Consider the following 19,548-nt stretch of genomic DNA (forward strand, 5'->3'; position numbering starts at 1 on the left):
AATACACATGCAGGTTAAAATGACTCAGCACAGCCATAAAATCCTCAGAAGTTTTAATATTTATAGTAAATCCTGCCTTACCCTCTTACCACTTTAAATTCAGGCCAGAAATAGACACTTCTTTCTTCCTGAATAGAGTGTGCATCTCTCATTCTATGAAAATCTGTCCCACTATGTGTTTTCTCAGTCAACTTTCTCCTCCAAAATGTTGAATCACAGCAACAATAAAAAAAAAAAGTGTATTTTTGAAGTTTTGGCCACAGAAATCAGAGCAGAAAAAGAAATAAAAGGAATCCAAATTGGAAAAGAAGAAGTAAAACTCTCACTGTTTGCAGATGACATGATCCTCTACATAGAAAACCCTAAAGACTCCACCAGAAAATTACTAGAGCTAATCAATGAATATAATAAAGTTGCAGGATATAAAATCAACACACAGAAATCCCTTGCATTCCTATACACTAATAATGAGAAAATAGAGAAATTAAGGAAACAATTCCATTCACCATTGCAACGAAAAGAATAAAATACTTAGGAACATATCTACCTAAAGAAACTAAAGACCTATATATAGAAAACTATAAAACACTGGTGAAAGAAATCAAAGTAGACACTAATAGATGGAGAAATATACCATGTTCATGGATCAGAAGAATCAATATAGTGAAAATGAGTATACTACCCAAAGCAATCTATAGATTCAATGCAATCCCTATCAAGCTACCAACAGTATTTTTCACAGAGCAAGAACAAATAATTTCACAATTTGTATGGAAATACAAAAAACCTCAAATAGCCAAAGCAATCTTGAGAAAGAAGAATGGAACTGGAGGAATCAACCTGCCTGACTTTAGGCTCTACTACAAAGCCACAGTCATCAAGACAGTATGGTACTGGCACAAAGATAGAAATATAGATCAATGGAACAAAATAGAAAGCCCAGAGATAAATCCACACACCTATGGACACCTTATCTTTGACAAAGGAGGCAAGAATATACAATGGATTAAAGACAATCTCTTTAACAAGTGGTGCTGGGAAAGCTGGTCAACCACTTGCAAAAGAATGAAATAGAACACTTTCTAACACCATACACAAAAATAAACTCAAAATGGATTAAAGATCTAAATATAAGACCAGAAACTATAAAACTCCTAGAGGAGAACATAGGGAAAACACTCTCTGACATAAATCACAGCAGGATCCTCTATGACCCACCTCCCAGAATATTGGAAATAAAAGAAAAAATCAACAAATGGGACCTAATTAAAATTAAAAGCTTCTGCACAACAAAGAAAACTCTAAGCAAGGTGAAAAGACAGCCTTCAGAATGGGAGAAAATAATAGCAAATGAAGCAACTGACAAAGAACAAAATAATCTCAAAAATATACAAGCAACTCCTGCAGCTCAATTACAGAAAAATAAATGACCCAATCAAAAAATGGGACAAAGAACTAAACAGACATTTCTCCAAAGAAGACATATCAATGGCTAACAAACATATGAAAAGATGCTTAACATCACTCATTATCAGAGAAATTCAAATCAAAACCACAATGAGGTGGCATTTCATGCCAGTCAGAATGGCTGCTATCCAAAAGTCTACAAGCAATAAATGCTGGAGAGGGTGTGGAGAAAAGGGAACCCTCTTACACTGTTGGTGGGAATACAAACTAGTACAGCCACTATGGAGAACAGTATGCAGATTCCTTAAAAACCTGGAAATAGAACTGCCTTATGACCCAGCAATCCCACTGCTGGGCATACACACCGAGGAAATCAGAATTGAAAGAGACACGTGTACCCCAATGTTCATCACAGCACTGTTTATAATAGCCAGGACATGGAAGCAACCTAGATGTCCGTCAGCAGATGAATGGATACAAAAGCTGTAGTACATATACACAATGGAGTATTACTCAGCCATTAAAAAGAATACATTTGAATCAGTTCTAATGAGGTGGATGAAACTGGAGCCTATTATACAGAGTGAAGTAAGCCAGAAAGAACAACACCAATACAGTAGTATACTAATGCATATATATAGAATTTAGAAAGATGGTAACGATAACCCTGTATACGAGACAGCAAAAGAGACACAGATGTATAGAACAGTCTTTTGGACTCTGTGGAAGAGGGAAGGGGTGATGATTTGGGAGAATGGCATTGAAACATGTATAATATCATATAAGAAATGAATTGCCAGTCCAGGTTCGATACAGGATACAGGAAGCTTGGGGCTGGTGCACTGGGATGATCCAGAGGGATGGTATGGGGAGGGAGTTGGGAGGGGAGTTCAGGATTGGGAACACATGTACACCCGTGGCGGATTCATGTTGATGTATGGCAAGACCAATACAATATTGTAAAGTAATTAGCCTCCAATTAAAATAAATAAATCTAAAAAATAAAAATAAAGTATAAATTAATATTTCTAATTAGTATACTAGATTTTTAAAATCTAATTTTTAAAAATACTAAAAAAATTGTAACCTTGTAGCCATTCCCAAGGATATTTAAATGCAAAAAAAAAAAAAGATAATCATAAAGACAAAGAGGGTTAAAATTTTGTAGAGGCATAAAGTATAATATTATACCAATAAATTTTTAAATACAAATATGTTGTTGTATAAGTAACTACCTACTTAATGAATTCTATTGAGAAAGTCTACAAAAACCAAAAACAAATGTACCTGACCCATAAGACTTTCCAGGTAGGTTTTGGCAAAGAATCAAGACTTTTATTCTACTCCAGAGCATAGAAAACATGAGACTTTTCAAACATTCTTTATGAAGCTGTAATAACTCTAATATTCAATGAACAAAGATGGCATAAAAGCTATGATACATCAACATCACATATATATATACATGATTTATTAATATTTTAAAGGTATCATTTCATAAAATCCAACAGAAGTGAAAAAACTTTACCAAGAATAGTGTTCATTTGTTGCAGGAAGAGAATAGTACAACATCATAAATCTGGTGTGTAATGTATTACACATTAATGGAGAGTGCTAAAATAAAGTATTTAATATATGAAAATTGTCTAACTGAAAGGCCAAAATTTGTTAAGCAAAAAATATTGGAATAAATTTTTACTAGGTGGCCAGATTGTTTAAAAAGTAAATAAAATATCAACAGCACTTAATTTAGGTAACAATTGTCAGTTACATCACATTAAAATATTTTGAATTCTATAAAACATTGAAGATTAGATCTAATATGAAATGCACAATTCCAAGACAAAAAATAAACAAAATTTTAATGTAGAATGTTGAATAAATGAAAAGATAAATTTTTGCACTATATTGACTGAAAAGACCCGACATTATAAAGATACCATTTGCCAAATATTTATATAAATTCAGTGTGTGTTCAACAAAAATTGCTGCTACATTTTCTAAAAGTATTTTTATATTTTTTGTTCTAAAATTCACCTCCAATTGTCAATTATTGGCATTAGCAATAAAGCATTGATTTTTTAAAATGTCACTTAAAACCTACATCAGATCATGGAAGATCCCTCTTGAAATATTTCCATGACTGGTTCTTGTTTAAATTTAAAATCTCTACCATGGTTAAAAAAAAAAAAAAGAGTGCATTTTTCCACCTCCTGCATTTTCATCCAGTACTCCACATTCCCACAAAGTTGCAATCTCTTCTCCTGTGAGAAGCAAAATAATGGGCTCCCAAAAGCATCCATGTCCTCATTCCTAGAGCCTCTAAATGTGTTCAGTTATGTGAAAGAAGAGAATTAAGATTGCAGATGGAATTAAGGTTGCTAATCAGCTGATCTTTTCCAAGAGCATCCTGTCTAAAGCAATTTTGTGACACTTCCTCTTATTAGCTTTATAGAATTCAGCACAATTTGCAATTTTCCCTTTACCATTTGTCTTCTTCACTAAGCTCTATATGAGCAAGAATCTTATCTTCCTTGCTCTGTGCTTCATTTCCAGGTCCCCACTCAGAGTTTAATATGTGTAAAGAACTGACTAAATGAATATACTATAAAGTCATAATAATAAAAGCATATGATAATGGCACAAAATATATGTAAAAATCAATAGATAAGAGCCCAGAGCCAGAAGAAAAGAATTATGAAACTATAGAAGATAATAAAGATTTTATTTAAAATCTGTGAGTTAAAAAGTACATGTACACCCATGGCTGATTCATGTCAATGTATGGCAAAAACCACCACAATATTGTAAATTAGTTAGCCTCCAATTAAAATAAATTAATAAAATAAAAAGTAGAAGAGCTAATAAATTAAAGCAGCCATTACCTGCATACACAGTTTCTTGCTATGCTCAAAAGTAAGTCCAGATAAATTGAAGATATAAGTGTAAAAACAAAAAGGATATTTTCATAACTTTAAAATGAAAAAAATCCTTTCTAATAGTGACATGAAATACAGAAACCATTAAGAGAAAAGACTGATTCCTTTGAGAACCTAATAATTCAAATTCTCTAAAAGCAAACAGCCCCATAAACCAAATTAGAAAATGCCATAAACAAAATTGAAAAACAGTGGAAGAAAATTTTGCAGTGCATGTTATGGACAAGAGATAACTATACAAAGTTTCTGGAGTGGGTTGCCATTTCCTACTCCAGGGTATCTTCTCCACCCAGAAATCAAATCTACATCTCTGTGTCTCTTGCACTGTTAGCCAAACGTGGCACCAGAGAAGCCCATGAATTCAGCAGAAATATATTAACAGTCTTAATTTTTAAAATGAGAAAGAACAGAATTCATGAACTTTCTAATAAACATGAAAAGACATGTAAAAAGCAATTCACATAACTGACCACTGAACAAATATGTCAAACCTTAAATAATAATCAGATTGTTGTTGTTCAGTCACTTAGTCATGTCCGACTCTTTGAGACCCCATGGACTGCAGCGTGCCAGGCTTCCCTGTCCTTCACTTCACTTCATGGTGACGCCATCCAACCATCTCATCCTCTGTTGTCCCCTTCTCTCCTTGTCCTCAATCTTTCCCAGCATCAAGGTCTATTCTAATAAGTTGGCTCTTCACATCAGGTGACCAAACTACTGGAGTTTCAGCTTCAGCATCATTCCTTCCAATGAACATTCAGGGTTGATTTCCTTTGGAATTGACTGGTTTTATCTCCTTGCAGTCCAAGGGACTCTCAAGAGTTTTCTCCAGCACCACTGTTTTCAAATTGAGTTTGAAAACATCAGTTATTCAGCTCTCAGCCTTCTTTATGGTCCAGCTCTCACATCTATACATGACTGCTGGAAAAACCATAGCTTTGACTATACCTACTTCTATTGACAAAGTGATGTCTCTGGTTTTTTGTTGTTGTTGTTGTTTTTATTGAAGGATAATTGCTTTACAGAATTTCTCTGTTTTCTGTCAAACCTGAACTGTATGGCTCAGGAAACTTAAATAGGGGCTTTGTATCAACCTAGAGGGGTGGGATGGGGAAGGAGACAGGAGGGAGTTTCAAAAGGGAGGGGTTATATGTACACCTATGTCTCTGTTTTTAATATGCTGTCTAAGTTTGTCATAGCTTTTCTTTCACATAGCAAGCATCTTTTAATTTTTTGGCTGCAGTCACCATCCAACAGTGATTTGGAATCTAAGAAAAAGAAATCTGTCACTGTTTCAACTTTTTCCCCATCTGTTTGCCATGAAGTGACAGGACTGGATGCCATGATCTTCATTTTTTGATGTTGAGTTTAAGTTAAGTTTTTCACTCTCCTCTTTCACCTTCATCAAGAGGCTTTTTAGTTCCACTTTGCTTTCTGCCATTAGAGTGGTATCATCTGCATATCTGAAGTTGTTAAATTTCTCCCCAAACCCTTGATTCCAGCTTGTGATTCATACAGCCTAGCATTTCTCATGATGTACTCTGCATATAAGTTAAATAAGCAGGGTGACAATATACAGCCTTGACTACTCCTTTCCCAATTTTGAACCGGTGCATTGTCCCATGTATGGTTCTTAATGTAAATAAAAGCAATGGGATATTTTTCATGCATCAGACTGGCAAGATCAAAATACTTAGCCCCTTGAATGTGAGAAAGACAAAGGATTCTCAGCTTCTTAAAGAGAGTCAATTGGTACACCATATTTTTTTTTATATATTGGTGTATAGTTGACTTACAATGTTGTGTTAGTTTCAGGTGTACAACAAAGTGAATCAGTTATAGATTATTTTCCTGTGTAGATTATTATAGACAATTCTCTGGGCTATACAGTAGGTTCTTGTTGATTATCTATTTTATATATAGTAGTGTATATATGTTAATTCTGAACTCCTAATTTACCCCTCCCCACCACCCTTCCCTTCAGTAACCATACATCTGTTTTCTTTGCAATAAGTATCAAGGCTTTTCTTTGAATTAAACATTTAACTTTTAGTGATTACATACAAATTTATTCAAAGTTATGGAAACAGAAGTACTCATCAGAGGAGTGCTTATAAGAATGAAGAAAGAGCAGATAGGAAGAAAAGAAAAGAGAAAGATAGAAAGCTTAAGAAGCAAGTTACAGAGCAGCATATGTAGAAAAAAAATTCCCCAGGTATTTGTGCGTATATGTTACATAAAAATCTGGAAGAACATATACCAGAATTTTAATCTGGAGATTAGATGATGGAATCAAAAAGACTGACTAAACATTCTTTTTGTGTGTTTTTTTCTTTTCTGGCAATACAATGACCCGCTTTAAAACCTGTTTAATATACCACCTTCTCTTTGGGTAACATAAATTGGTAAATAATAATTATCAAATTTGAGAACACTGTAAGACTTCTGAAAATGGCAAAGGAGAATGAGCATTAAATTTCCTAAGGGAACTTTATGGACAGCCAAACTTCTGCAAAAGTGCTTTACAATTTATATCTATTATATACAGGAAATTAAGGGAAATTCATTTATTATATTTCATAATTGCCATTTATTTCTATTTTGCAAATGCACATTACTTCCTTTCCTTCACTCTAGGGCACCAAAATATTTTGGGTAAAAGAGTAAGAACACTAGTCTCATCTTTAGCAAGGAGCTAACCCCAGAGATCAAAATCTAATAAGACAAATCCAAGCTATGCAAGAATGTTCTGAGGCATTTTTCAGGTAGAGATAGAGCAACTGAAGCACACTGAAACAAGTCCTCTCTGACATTTAAAACACCCTAGGCTTTTCAGATGGCGCTAGTGGTAAAGATCCAGCCTGCCAATGCAGAAGACATAAGAGACACGGGTTCAAACCCTGGGTCAGGAAGATTCCCTGGAGGAGGAAATGGCAACCCACTCCAGTATTCTTGACTGGAAAATTCCATGGACAGAGCAATCTGATGGGCTAAGTCCCTGGGGTCACAAAGAGTCGAACACAACTGAGCACGCACACACACTAAGGAACCAGTCAACAATCATACACATTCAGTCTTGAAGCATAAAGAAACAACCCCCATGGAATTAATTTTAGACCAGTGAGAGAAAAATATAGCAGATAACTTATCTCTCTCCCTTCCTCCAAAAGAACTGTCATGATATCCACTGGATCATGTCATCTCTTCAACAACAGTCCTGCCAAATCAATCATCATTGTTCTCATGCCAAACAATGGCTCACTCAATAATGCACCCCCCAACTTTGCTTTCTTCATTCTCTGCCTCATCCCCCTTTTCTCTCTCTTCTGCCTTTCTGAGACCTCGCGCTCCACAATAAGTTCTAACACATAAACATTTGGCTATAAGTAACTGAGGTCACTCAGTTGTGTCTGATTCCTTGTGATCCTATGGACTGTGGCCCACCAGGATCCGCTATCCATGGGATTTTCCAGGTAAGAATACTGGAGTGGGTTACTCTTTTCTTCTCCAGGGGATCCCAGGGGTCAAACTCGGTCTCCTGCATTGCAGGCAGACTCTACCATCTGAGCCACCAGGGAATCTCTAAACATTTGGCTAATAGCCTGCTTTCTACAAAAGTATTTGCCTCTTTTCTATGAGAGAGCTATGATATAAGATACACCTCTGCATAGGTTTCTTCTGTTTAAGATGCACAAAAAACTAAATTTTCAAAAATTAAACTAATTAAAATATATTGACTTTCATTTCTATGTCTTAATTATCAAAATTTGGCTCTGTGTCCTTAAACAAACTGATTGCTTATTTAGAAATTTAATTTAATAATTTATAAAATTAATTTTCTCCTTACTAAACATTTATTTCACTCATGCATATTTCTAATGTCTTATTTTTATTGTTGTGCAGTCGCTAAGTTCTGTCTGACTCTTTTGAGACACCATGCATTGCAGCATGCCAGGCTTCCCTGTCCTTCACTGTCTACTGGAGTTTGCTCAATGTCCACTGAATCAGTGATAATATCCAACCATCTCATCCTCTGCTGCCCCCTACTTCTGCCCTCAATCTTTCCCAGCATCAAGGTCTTTCTTAATGAGTTGGCTTTTTGCATCAGGTGGCCAGATTATTGGAGCTTCCCCTTCAGTATCAGTCCTAGCAATGAATATTCAGGGTTGATTCCCTTTAGGATTAACTAATTTATCTCCTTGCAACTCAAGGGACTCTCAATAGTCTTCTCCAGTGCCACAATTTGAAAGCATTAATTCTTCGATGCTCAGTCTTCTTTATGGTCCAACTCTCACATCCATACATGACACATGACTACTGGAAAAGCCATAGCTTTGATTATACGGACTTTTGTCAGCAAAGTGATGTTTCTGTTTTTTAATATGCTAAGTGTGCTATAGCTTTCCTAGTTGACATCATTGCTGCAGTCATCATCCACAGTGATTTTGGAGCCCAAGAAATAAATTTGTCACTGTTTCCATTGTTTCCCCTTCTATTTGTCATACTGTTTTATTAAATAATATTAATAAAAACATAAATATTACTAGTCAAGAATCTCAGTATTTGAGATAGACAAATACATCAGAAATCATGATACATTGTTCTGACTGCAATAACAGAGTTATCTGAAAAATTATGGTCAGAAGAGAAGGAGCTTCTAATCCAGGCTTCAGGCTTTAAAAAAGGTTAAAATCCTACTTGATGAATCAGTACCTGTGAAAATTCTTAAAGAATATGTAATATTTAGCTGAGAAACCAGATTAAAGATATCAGTCTAGGCAAAGAAGATAGCATGAGAAAAAAAAGCCTTTGAAAGCAATCTGTTTATGACATATACAACGTGTTACTGAAAAAAAAAAAATCACAGAGCCAGAGATGCGTCACGAGTAGATAAAAGTAGACAAGGCTGCTTGTGCCTTTAAGATCTGGGCTCTGCTGAACGTGACAGGGAAGTAATGAAGACTCCTAAAAATAACATGGCTGCATTAACAGTTCTTGATGGTCTTTTCTAACTCAAATTCTATGATTCTACAGCCCTGTATTCTTGTAATAGGATAGAGATTAAAAGTGGCATTTTGTTGAAATTATATGCTATGGTAGTATGTTAGTAACAGTGTATTAAATAAAAATTATTATTGATAATGTAAGATCAATCCCATATGCATGGTTTCATGAGATCACATCTGGAATGCTCTTTTCATTGGAGCAATATCTTTAAGAAAAATGTTGATCTGACAATATCCATAAACTGTCCAAGACTAATGAAGGATTTAGAAAAACATTTCTGGGGAAGAAAGTACTGTCTGTCTTCAAATATTAAACAGTTGTCATATGAAAGAAAAACAGATATAAGCTAAATAGCTTACGGATTGAAAATACATATGTAATTTGTGAGCAAGTTATAAGAAGCAAAATTCCAGTTTAGTATATGAAAACAGAATGTGACAAAACTTAAGTTTTTCAAGAGGGAAAGCATTTTGACATATGCCTCAAGCAGAGGTTAAAAACAGCCTCTTCTAAAACTGGTGCTACTCTCTGGACAACACATGAAACTGTAACTCACCCTTTCATCATAAAAACAGAACAAAACCAAACCAATAAAAAATTTGCCCTCTCACCATATAAAACTGGGAAAACATCAGAGTTTAGACACATATATTTGTCGTGTATATGTGTATAGTGAAAGTGAAAATCTCTCAGCCGTGTCTGACTCCTTGCCACCCTGTGGACTATTCAGTCCACGGAATTCTCCAGGCCAGAAGACTGGAGTGGGTAGTCATTCCCTTCTCCAGGGGATCTTCCCAACCCAGGGATTGAACCCAGGTCTCCCGCATGGCAGGTGGATTCTTTACCAGCTGAGCTACCAGGGAAGCCCAAATGTGTATAAACCTCATACAAAATGGATGTAATATAGTTTTCCAAATATGTACTTTTTCATTATAGTTTTAGAATAAATTCATTACTGTCAATTTAATTCTCTTTTTGAATATTCTGCTTGGAAAATTATATTTGTGTGAACAGACATAAAATCTGCAAATATTTTGTATTAATAAATATATACTAATGCATATATATGGAATTTAGAAAGATGGTAACAATAACCCTGTATACGAGACAGAAAATAGACACTGATGTATAGAACAGTCTTTTGGACTCTGTGGGAGAGGGAGAGGGTGGGATGATTTGGGAGAATGGCATTGAAACATGTATAATATCATATATGAAACGAGTCACCAGTCCAGGTTCAATGAAGGATACAGGATGCTTGGGGCTGGTGCACTGGGATGACCCAGAGGGATGGTACGGGGAGGGAGGAGGGAGGAGGGTTCAGGATGGGGAACACATGTATACCTGTGGCGGATTCATGTTGATATATGGCAAAAGCAATACAATATTGTAAAGTTAAAAAATACAATAAAATAAATATATTTTTTTAAAAAAACAGCAATTCCAGCTAGAGATTGTGAGACTATATCATACTCTCTTTGATAGGGCAAAGGTTTGTAGAAACACGCTATTAGAATTTATTGTATTAATAATTTACCACATTGTGTTTTATATTGCTATTGTACATAATCATAAATAATATTTTAATACAACTTTTAATTTTCTTTCAAGACTTCATTTCTCGAAAGCCCAATAAACTGAAGCATTCTGTGAAAAAAATAAAAATAAATAAAAATAAAAAAGGGATCAGTAAAGTCAAGTCAATAGCCCACTGATTAACAACAGGATACACAACATTGCTGATAATTTTGTTACAAATCTCCAAATTCCTTTAACAGTGATAAATTAGAAACATAAAAAGGTTTTAGAAATTCTACATAAATGCAAATTTGTAATCTCATATTTCTTAATTATACTCACTAAAATTTTCTTTGCTCTTAAAAACTTACTTTTCAGTGCAGTTCCTTTTGTTATTCTATAATAAACCAGGTTTTAAGAATTCTGAACAATGTAGCAAGAGGGTGAGAACTTAACATTTATTATATACAGTGACTTAAAGTATTATTAACCTCATTATAGAACCAAGATACACTCTGTTGAAACTAGTTAAAATACTCAAAAAATATCCCCATTTCTTTTACATTTCTAGAACTGCATCAAGTATGGATTGTATGTTCTAAGAAGAGGAAGGATTAATAAATACCAAGCATGCAGATTGGTTCAAAGCACATCATATGATGTTTTGATATGATTTATCTATATACCAAGAAAACACATTCAGATATGCTTTATCTATACTTATGTAATACATTTGAAAATTTCTTATAATATTTCCATGGAAAAAATAGAGAAACATGCTATGAATGACAATATCATTGGGTAAACATGTAATTGAATTAACGACCCTGCCCAAAGGTAATGATTGATTTAATATAAGGAAAGATTTAGTGGGCTTCTCCTCACTTGTAGCTGTGCATTTTGATCAATATTTTCGATTTAAATAATGTTGTGAGACTTATGGAATTTCAAGACAGTGGAAGACACAAGGGTTAACATAATGACTGGTGAGATGGTCTAAACTTATCAAATACAATAAACTGAAAACAAATGTAAATACCTATGCCTAATTTTTTGATTGTCTGTATAGGCAATTAAAGGGGAAGTTGGCATTTTATAAAAAGTGCACATCACTTTATTAAAAGTGCATGTGATGAAAAGATGCTCAACATCACTCATTATCAGAGAAATGAAAATCAAAACCACAATGAGTACTATTTCACTCCAGTCAGAATGGCTGCGATACAAAAGTCTACAAGCAATAAATGCTGGAGAGGGTGTGGAGAAAAGGGAACCCTCTTACACTGCTGGTGGGAATGCAAACTAGTACAGCCACTATGGAGAACAGTGTGGAGATTCCTTAAAAAACTGGAAATAGAACTGCTATATGATCTAGCAATCCCACTGCTGGGCATACACACCAAGGAAACCAGAATTGAAAGAGACACATGTACCCCAATGTTCATCACAGCACTTTATAATAGCCAGGACATGGAAGCAACCTAGATGTCCATCAGCAGATGAATGGATAAGAAAGCTGTGGTACATATACACAATGGAGTATTACTCAGCCATTAAAAAAAATACATTTGAATCAGTTCTAATGAGGTGGATGAAACTGGAGCCTATTATACAGAATGAAGTAAACCAGAAAGAAAAACACCAATACAGTATATTAACGTGGTGTTCTTTGGAAGGAATGATGCTAAAGCTGAAACTCCAGTACTTTGGCCACCTCATGCAAAGAGTTGACTCATTGGAAAAGACTCTGATGCTGGGAGGGATTGGGGGCAGGAGAAGAAGGGGACGACAGAGGGTGAGATGGCTGGATGGCATCACCGACTCAATGGACATGAGTTTGAGTGAACTCCGGGAGTTGGTGATGGACAGGGAGGACTGGCGTGCTGCAATTCATGGGGTCGCAAAGAGTCGGACACGACTGAGTGACTGAACTGAACTGAACTGAACACATATATATGGAATTTAGAAAGATGGCAACAATAACCCTGTATGTGAGACAGCAAAAGAAACACAGATGTACAGAACAGTCTTTTAGACCCTGTGGGAGAGGGCAAGGGTGGGATGGTTTGGGAGAATGGCATTGAAACATGTATATTATCATATGTGAAATGGATTGCCAGTCCAGGTTCGATGAATGATGCAGGGTGCTCGGGGCTGGTGCACTGGGATGACCCAGAGGGATGGGATGGGGAGGGAAATGGGAGGGGGGTTCAGGATGGGGAACACATGTACACCCGCGGCAGATTCATGTCAATATATGGCAAAACCAATACAATATTGTAAAGTAATTAGCCTCCAAAAAATAAATTAATTTAAAAAAAAAAGAAGTGGAAAGGAACATTTCCCAGCTCATTCTGTGAGGCTGCTGCTGCTGCTGCTGCTAAGTCGCTTCAGTCGTGTCCGACTCTGTGCAACCTCATAGACGGCAGCCCACCAGGCTCCGCCGTCCCTGGGATTCTCCAGGCAAGAACACTGAAGTGGGTTGCCATTTCCTTCTCCAATGCATGAAAGTGAAAAGTGAAAGTCAAGTCGCTCAGTCGTGTCCAACTTTTCGCAACCCCATGGTCTGCAGCCTACCAGGCTCCTCTGTCCATGGGATTTTCCAGGCAAGAGTACTGGAGTGGGGTGCCATTGCCTTCTCCAATTCTGTGAGGCAGTATTACTCAAATGCCAAAACTAGAGGCCAGTTATTTTGTAGAATTCTCAACTTTGCTCCATCCAGTGTTTGCTCTCGAAGAATATCATGTTTTGCATCTTTGACAGGAAAATGATGGAAATGATACTGTGTTCACATCATCTCATTTTATCAAGTGGTTCATGATTTCAGTGTGTCCCAATATTGATGATATTCACTTGGATCACTTGATTAAAGTGGTTGCCATCTAGCTTCTCCACTGTCAAGTTACTCTCCCCATCTTGTAATTAAAACATTCTTTTGTATTTTAAAGTATATACATATTTTATTCCTCTCCAAAATTTATATTTATTAATTTAATTAAATCTATTTGATTAATAGCCTCTTATTTTACTAAGGGAATCATGACTTGTCACTATCATTATTTATATTGATATTCATATTTTTCCAGCCTCAGACAGTGGGAACCTCCTTAAGCCAGGCTCTCTGTCCTTTTGACATCTTCCCATCATTCTTTGAGCAATTTGATGCTTTTGGTAAAAGATATTCCAGGCTCGTCTTGTACTTTTCCTGACCTTGCCATGGAACTAACAATTTCTCCCAGAAATCCCCCCAAATTTAGTGGAAATTGGAATTTAGAATCCAATGTATGAGACTTGTATATACTCATTATTTCCCAGTTCCTGCCATTGGACAGAGTCTGGGAAGTGTACATGTGTGTGCATGCCTCTGTGTGTGTATCCCCCTCGTATAACTCTGGCTCTGATATCACAAAACTCTGGATTGTCCCCAACCAATGTGAATGCCTATCTCAACATATTCAGATTCTGACACCCACTCCAAGCAACCGTTTTATAAACATACTCCCCTTACCCTGCTTGGGCTTTGATACTCTGCAATGGAATACCCCCATGTTCAGATACTCCCCTTGTCCCACTCAGCCTCTAACTGCCCACACAGGGCTGCCCACTTCCATGCATGGATGCCCTCCTCTTCTTGTTTGGCCTCTGACTTTCTACACAAATCTGTCTCCTCCATGTGGATTTCGGCTTTTCTGGACTTAGGTTTTTACTCTGCATGCCTGGCCAGCCTCCTATTTAATATACTCTGGACTAAAGTGACTCTTGTGGCAGGCTTCTCTGCTCTGTGAAGGCCTCTTAATCCCAATTTGGCACTGACTTCCCATGATACGTCCTGGGATAGATATCCTTTTTTCCCTGCTCAAATTGTCACATCTGATACTACTCACCTCCCTTCCCTGTTCTTGTGGATCTTATCGTTTCACCCTATTTGAGTTCTGACGCCCCATACTAGGCTACCTTGTCTGAATGGATATCCTCTTCACCCCTACCATCTCATCTGGCCCACTATGGCACCATGCCCCCCTATCATGGATGCCTGTCTTGATAGATCTCATGGAATTGCTTTATGAATAGTTGCTTTATACTTTGGGGTGTAATCCCAAAGGATGACTTAATTAATTACGTTGTTCATTCTGTTTAGTTTTGGCCATTGGAAGCTCATTCCTGTCTTCTTTGACATAACCCCATTACTGTGGGGCTTTTTTTTTTTTTTTTTCACTTCTGTTTTGATACAATAAGATCCCCAAACTCCTCTTCTATATTTTTTCTCTGAGCCCTATAATCAGCAATTTCTTCTAGAAGCCTGGTTCCTTTCCTTGGAAAAAGTATTGGGAACCAAGATCTGTGCTTATTTCTACATCATTGTTTCTTTCAGATTTTGAGAGTATCACTTCTCTTAGACACTTTCGGCTCACGGAACAAAGAAATATATGTATGTATATTCATGTGCCATCTATTTAACAGTTTAATTCATGTATGCATGTGTAACCGTATCAAGATTGTTAACCTGTACCCCTATGAGAAAGAACACTATCAACAAGATTAAAGTGAATTTATCTTTTGCTTTCAGTCTTGCAAACTCTGTTCATTTCCAAAATTACTTGTCAGGGACTCTGATTGAGGTAGTTTTAAATATTTGCAATATAGTTAGATTGTTCAGTCAGATTCTGTATTCCATTCTTGATGTCAAAACTTTTTTTTTTAATATGCATACATTGATTCACTTTATGTGCTGTAAGATTCTAAGGGTTTTGACAAATATGCAGTGTCATCTATTTACCATAACATCACACAGAACAGTTTCACTGCCCTAAAACGTCCTCTATGTCTGGAGAAGAAAATGGACAGAGGAGCCTGGTGGGCTACAGTCCATGGGGTCTCAAGGAGTCACTCACGACTTAGCAACTGAGCATTGTCATTTTTAGGAACAGTGAAGGCAACAAAACACATCAGCGGCTCCTAGTTTGTGGCCTCTCCTTTATTATCTTTCTTTCCCACTTGGCCCTCTACTCCACAGGGGCACATGCCCATGGGTCTGCTCTGCTCACCCAGTGTCGGGATTTAACAAACGGAAAAATAAAAATGAAAGATGTACCCACCCTCCCAGTAGAGCACCAGGTTCAGAAAGAATACAGTGGCAAGGAGATGGCATTCTGTCACCCCCAACTCTTTTTCAACTACCTGCTGGAAATTTCCCCATCTTCCTTTAAGCCCTACTGCCAGTTGGCCCCGCAAGCATCCTTCTCCTCCACCCAGAAGTCATCACAATGGCCACAGGGGTTCTGGCTGGGGCGGGGCCCTCTACAACATCAGCAAGGGCCCAGCCCTGGCTGGTCCTCAGTCTCCAGGTGCCAGGGCAGACCAGCACACAGGAGCCATTTCTTCTTGGCTCACCATGTGGTCCCTCAAATCATTCCTGTGCTTTACCATGGATGTTACCTGTGTCTACGCCTTAATGTTTCCTTCTCTGAGAGACAAAGCTGAAGAAATCCAGGGGAAGATGCTCTGTGGAGGGCACTTTTTAATTCTGCAGAATCTACAAGAGCATGCCTGAGACTGGCTTGAGATCACGTTGCTCTGGCTTTTCTTCATTGTGCTGATGTACGCGACAGTGAAGCTGGTAGGAGAGAGTGGCGAGAGTCAAGTGTAGACTCCTGCTGCCCGTCAGGGCCGTTCATTCAGCTCTCTCGGAAGGAAAAAGGAAAAGTCTTCCTCTGAAAAATACTATGTGTCCCATATCTTAACCCTGCTCGAGACGTACTTTGCGAAATTTGTGTCCAGTGTGCAGAATCTGAAACTCATCACGTCAACTGGTGGTAACCACAACCTCCTCAGTGTTGAGGTTCCTGCAGGCTTATGAGCTCTGGGGCAATGAAGAATCTGACTGAGTGGGTTTGTGAGCCAAAGTAGGAGAGGAATTGTGAGCGCTGACATATCTTATCCAAACTAATAAAACTATTCTAAAGCAAAAAAAAAAAAAAAAGTGCATGTGAGAATAGCATTGAAACATATATACTACCATATGTGAAACAGATCGCCAGTCCAGGTTCGATGCATGAGACAGGGCGCTCAGGGCCAGTGCACTGGGATGACCCTGAGGGATGGGATGGGGAGGGAGGTGGGAGGGGGGTTCAGGATGGGGGACACATGTACACCCATGGCTGATTCATATGGATGTATGGCAAAAACCACTACAATATTATAAAGTAATTAGCCTCCAATTAAAATAATTAATTTATTTTTAAGTGCATGTGAAAAAGTCTTAGTGGATTCAAACCCCAAAGAGCTTGAATGGAATAGCTAAAGTACCCTTGAATTTTCTTTAACTGAACCCAAACTGTTCATTTGATTTTCTACAAGCTCATTATGAATCAACAGAGTGATATAGCTGCCCAAAATGCCATCCTGAGATGCATTAATTAGAATATTTGCTCAGAATACAAGAAGTCAGAATAAGTACAGCTTTATCTGCATTGTTCAGACAGTCCCGGGAGATTTTTGTTCAACATGGATGCCTCATTACAAATCTAGAAAGAAAAACCTACAAAGCAGTACCTGTGTATTCAAAAGACTGACAAATTGTGAATGTGTATCCTGAAAAAAAAAAAAAAAAAACACTTAGTATTTCAGTTTGAGTTCCCCAAAACCCAGATGCTAAGATAGGACTGGATATACAAGAGATTTATTGGGAAATGTCTAATGAAGGATAGAGGGGAGAGTGAGAGTAGATAGGATGAATCTTGAGATTGTGATGCAACACAAACATTCATGAAGGAAATAGAGAAGGGAGGACTGTATAGGAAGAGCCTCAAAACACAGATCAGGTCTGAAATAGTCTTGGCCAGACCTATGGAAAGTTTCCAAAGCAAACTTGGCTTCTAAAGGGCAGAAACAGTATCTAATATGACAGCTGTGTTCAGTCACTGAATGGGAGCAACCTGAGAAAGGATGTCCTCACTTCACAACCCCCATGTATCCAAAGGTACAGCCACTGGCATGTTCTGAAGACACACCTCCATGGCTGCTACACTTGAGGAGGCATAGTAGCTATCTTAAATTTTCCTTAAAAACTGTAATATGGATGAAAGTCTAGATATTTTTTCTGAAAGACTTTAAAGCAGAAATGGATAAAATCTCAAGCTTCATCAAAATATGGAGTTCATAATAATTAAGAGCTAAAAAACATAATGAATAGTGTTACAAGATGATGAGTAGCAAAGGTCCGTCTAGTCAAAGCTATGGTTTCTCCAGTAGTAATGTATGGATGTGAGTGTTGGACTATAAAGAAAGCTGAGTGCTGCCCGAAGAATTGATGCTTTTGAACTGTGGTATTGAAGACTCTGGATAGTCCCTTGGACTGCAAGGAGATCCAACCAGTCCATCCTAAAAGAAATCAGTCCAGAATATTCATTGGAAGGACTGATGCTGAAGCTGAAACTCCAGTACTTTGGTCACCTGATGCAAAGAACTGACTCATTTGGAAAGACCCTGATGCTGGTAAAGATTGAAGGCATGAGGAGAAGGGGACAACAGAGGATGAGATGGTTGGATGGCATCACTGACTCAATGGACATGAGTTTGGAGTTGGTGATGGACAGGGAGGCCTGGCGTAATGCAGTCCATGGGGTCACAAAGAGTCGGACATGACTGAGCAACTGAACTGAACTGAACTAAAAGAGTCAGAAGTTAGACCAGAAGATCTGTGAAACCACTTCTTAAATCCTGAAGTCTAATGAGACTTAGGAATAAAGGAACTAAGAATAGTAGAAGCTCAAGCAATTAAGGAACATGGTTTGTTCAAATGATTATAAGGAGACTGGATTAGGAAGTTTTTATTTATTTATTTTTCTTTTGTAATAATGGTGCATTTTGCGTTTCAGAAGAAAATAGTGAGACATATACGGCAAATCCACTGCCTCTCGTATACTAAAAGTCCCCTGTGTGTGTGCTAAGTCATTTCAGTTGTCTCAGACTCTCTGCAACCCTATGGGCTGTAGCCCATCAGGATCTTCTGTCCTTCGAATTCTCCAGATAAGAATACAGGAGTGGGTTGCCATGCCTTTCCTCCAGGGGATCTTCTGGAGCCAGGGATCAAACTGGGGACTCTTGCATTGCAGGCAGATTCTTTACTTCTAGCACCCCCGGGAAACTCCTAAAATCTTCTGCATTGGATTAGAATCAGATAACTAAACTGCACTTAAGTCATAAGCTTTGGAACCCTGATGTTCTGAAAAACATAGGTAACACTTGTCTGCCCTTTTTTGAAAGGAAGAGTCCTTCTTTACTTTTCTTGTCAACACAGCATACATTCAGGCAATAGAGTATTCTAGATTTCAGTCATGTGCAAGTTTCTGCTTCCTTTAGAGGATAAAAAATTAAAAAGCTTTTGCACTCAATATTTTCTGAGGCCAGTGAACGGGTTAAATAAGCTAAAGTTAAGTCCTGAATATGAGAACTGAAAATCTGGCAACCAGCCCAGAGTCCATTTCCAAAAAGCAGCAGCTATCCTGGGCTTGTACAAAGGAGGTGGTTGCCCTAGCAACAGTAGCTAAAAAAGAAAATATGGCCGACAGGTATACGTACAGATTGCTCTAAAAAGAGGGAGATGGCTCTGCCAGCCCTGCACTCAGTATTAAGGAGTCATTTTGCAAATCTCAAGCTTTGAAACTGAACCCTCTAA

The sequence above is a fragment of the Bos taurus genome, chromosome 20 (assembly GCF_002263795.3).
Source record: "Bos taurus isolate L1 Dominette 01449 registration number 42190680 breed Hereford chromosome 20, ARS-UCD2.0, whole genome shotgun sequence".
Taxonomy (NCBI): Eukaryota; Metazoa; Chordata; class Mammalia; order Artiodactyla; family Bovidae; genus Bos; species Bos taurus.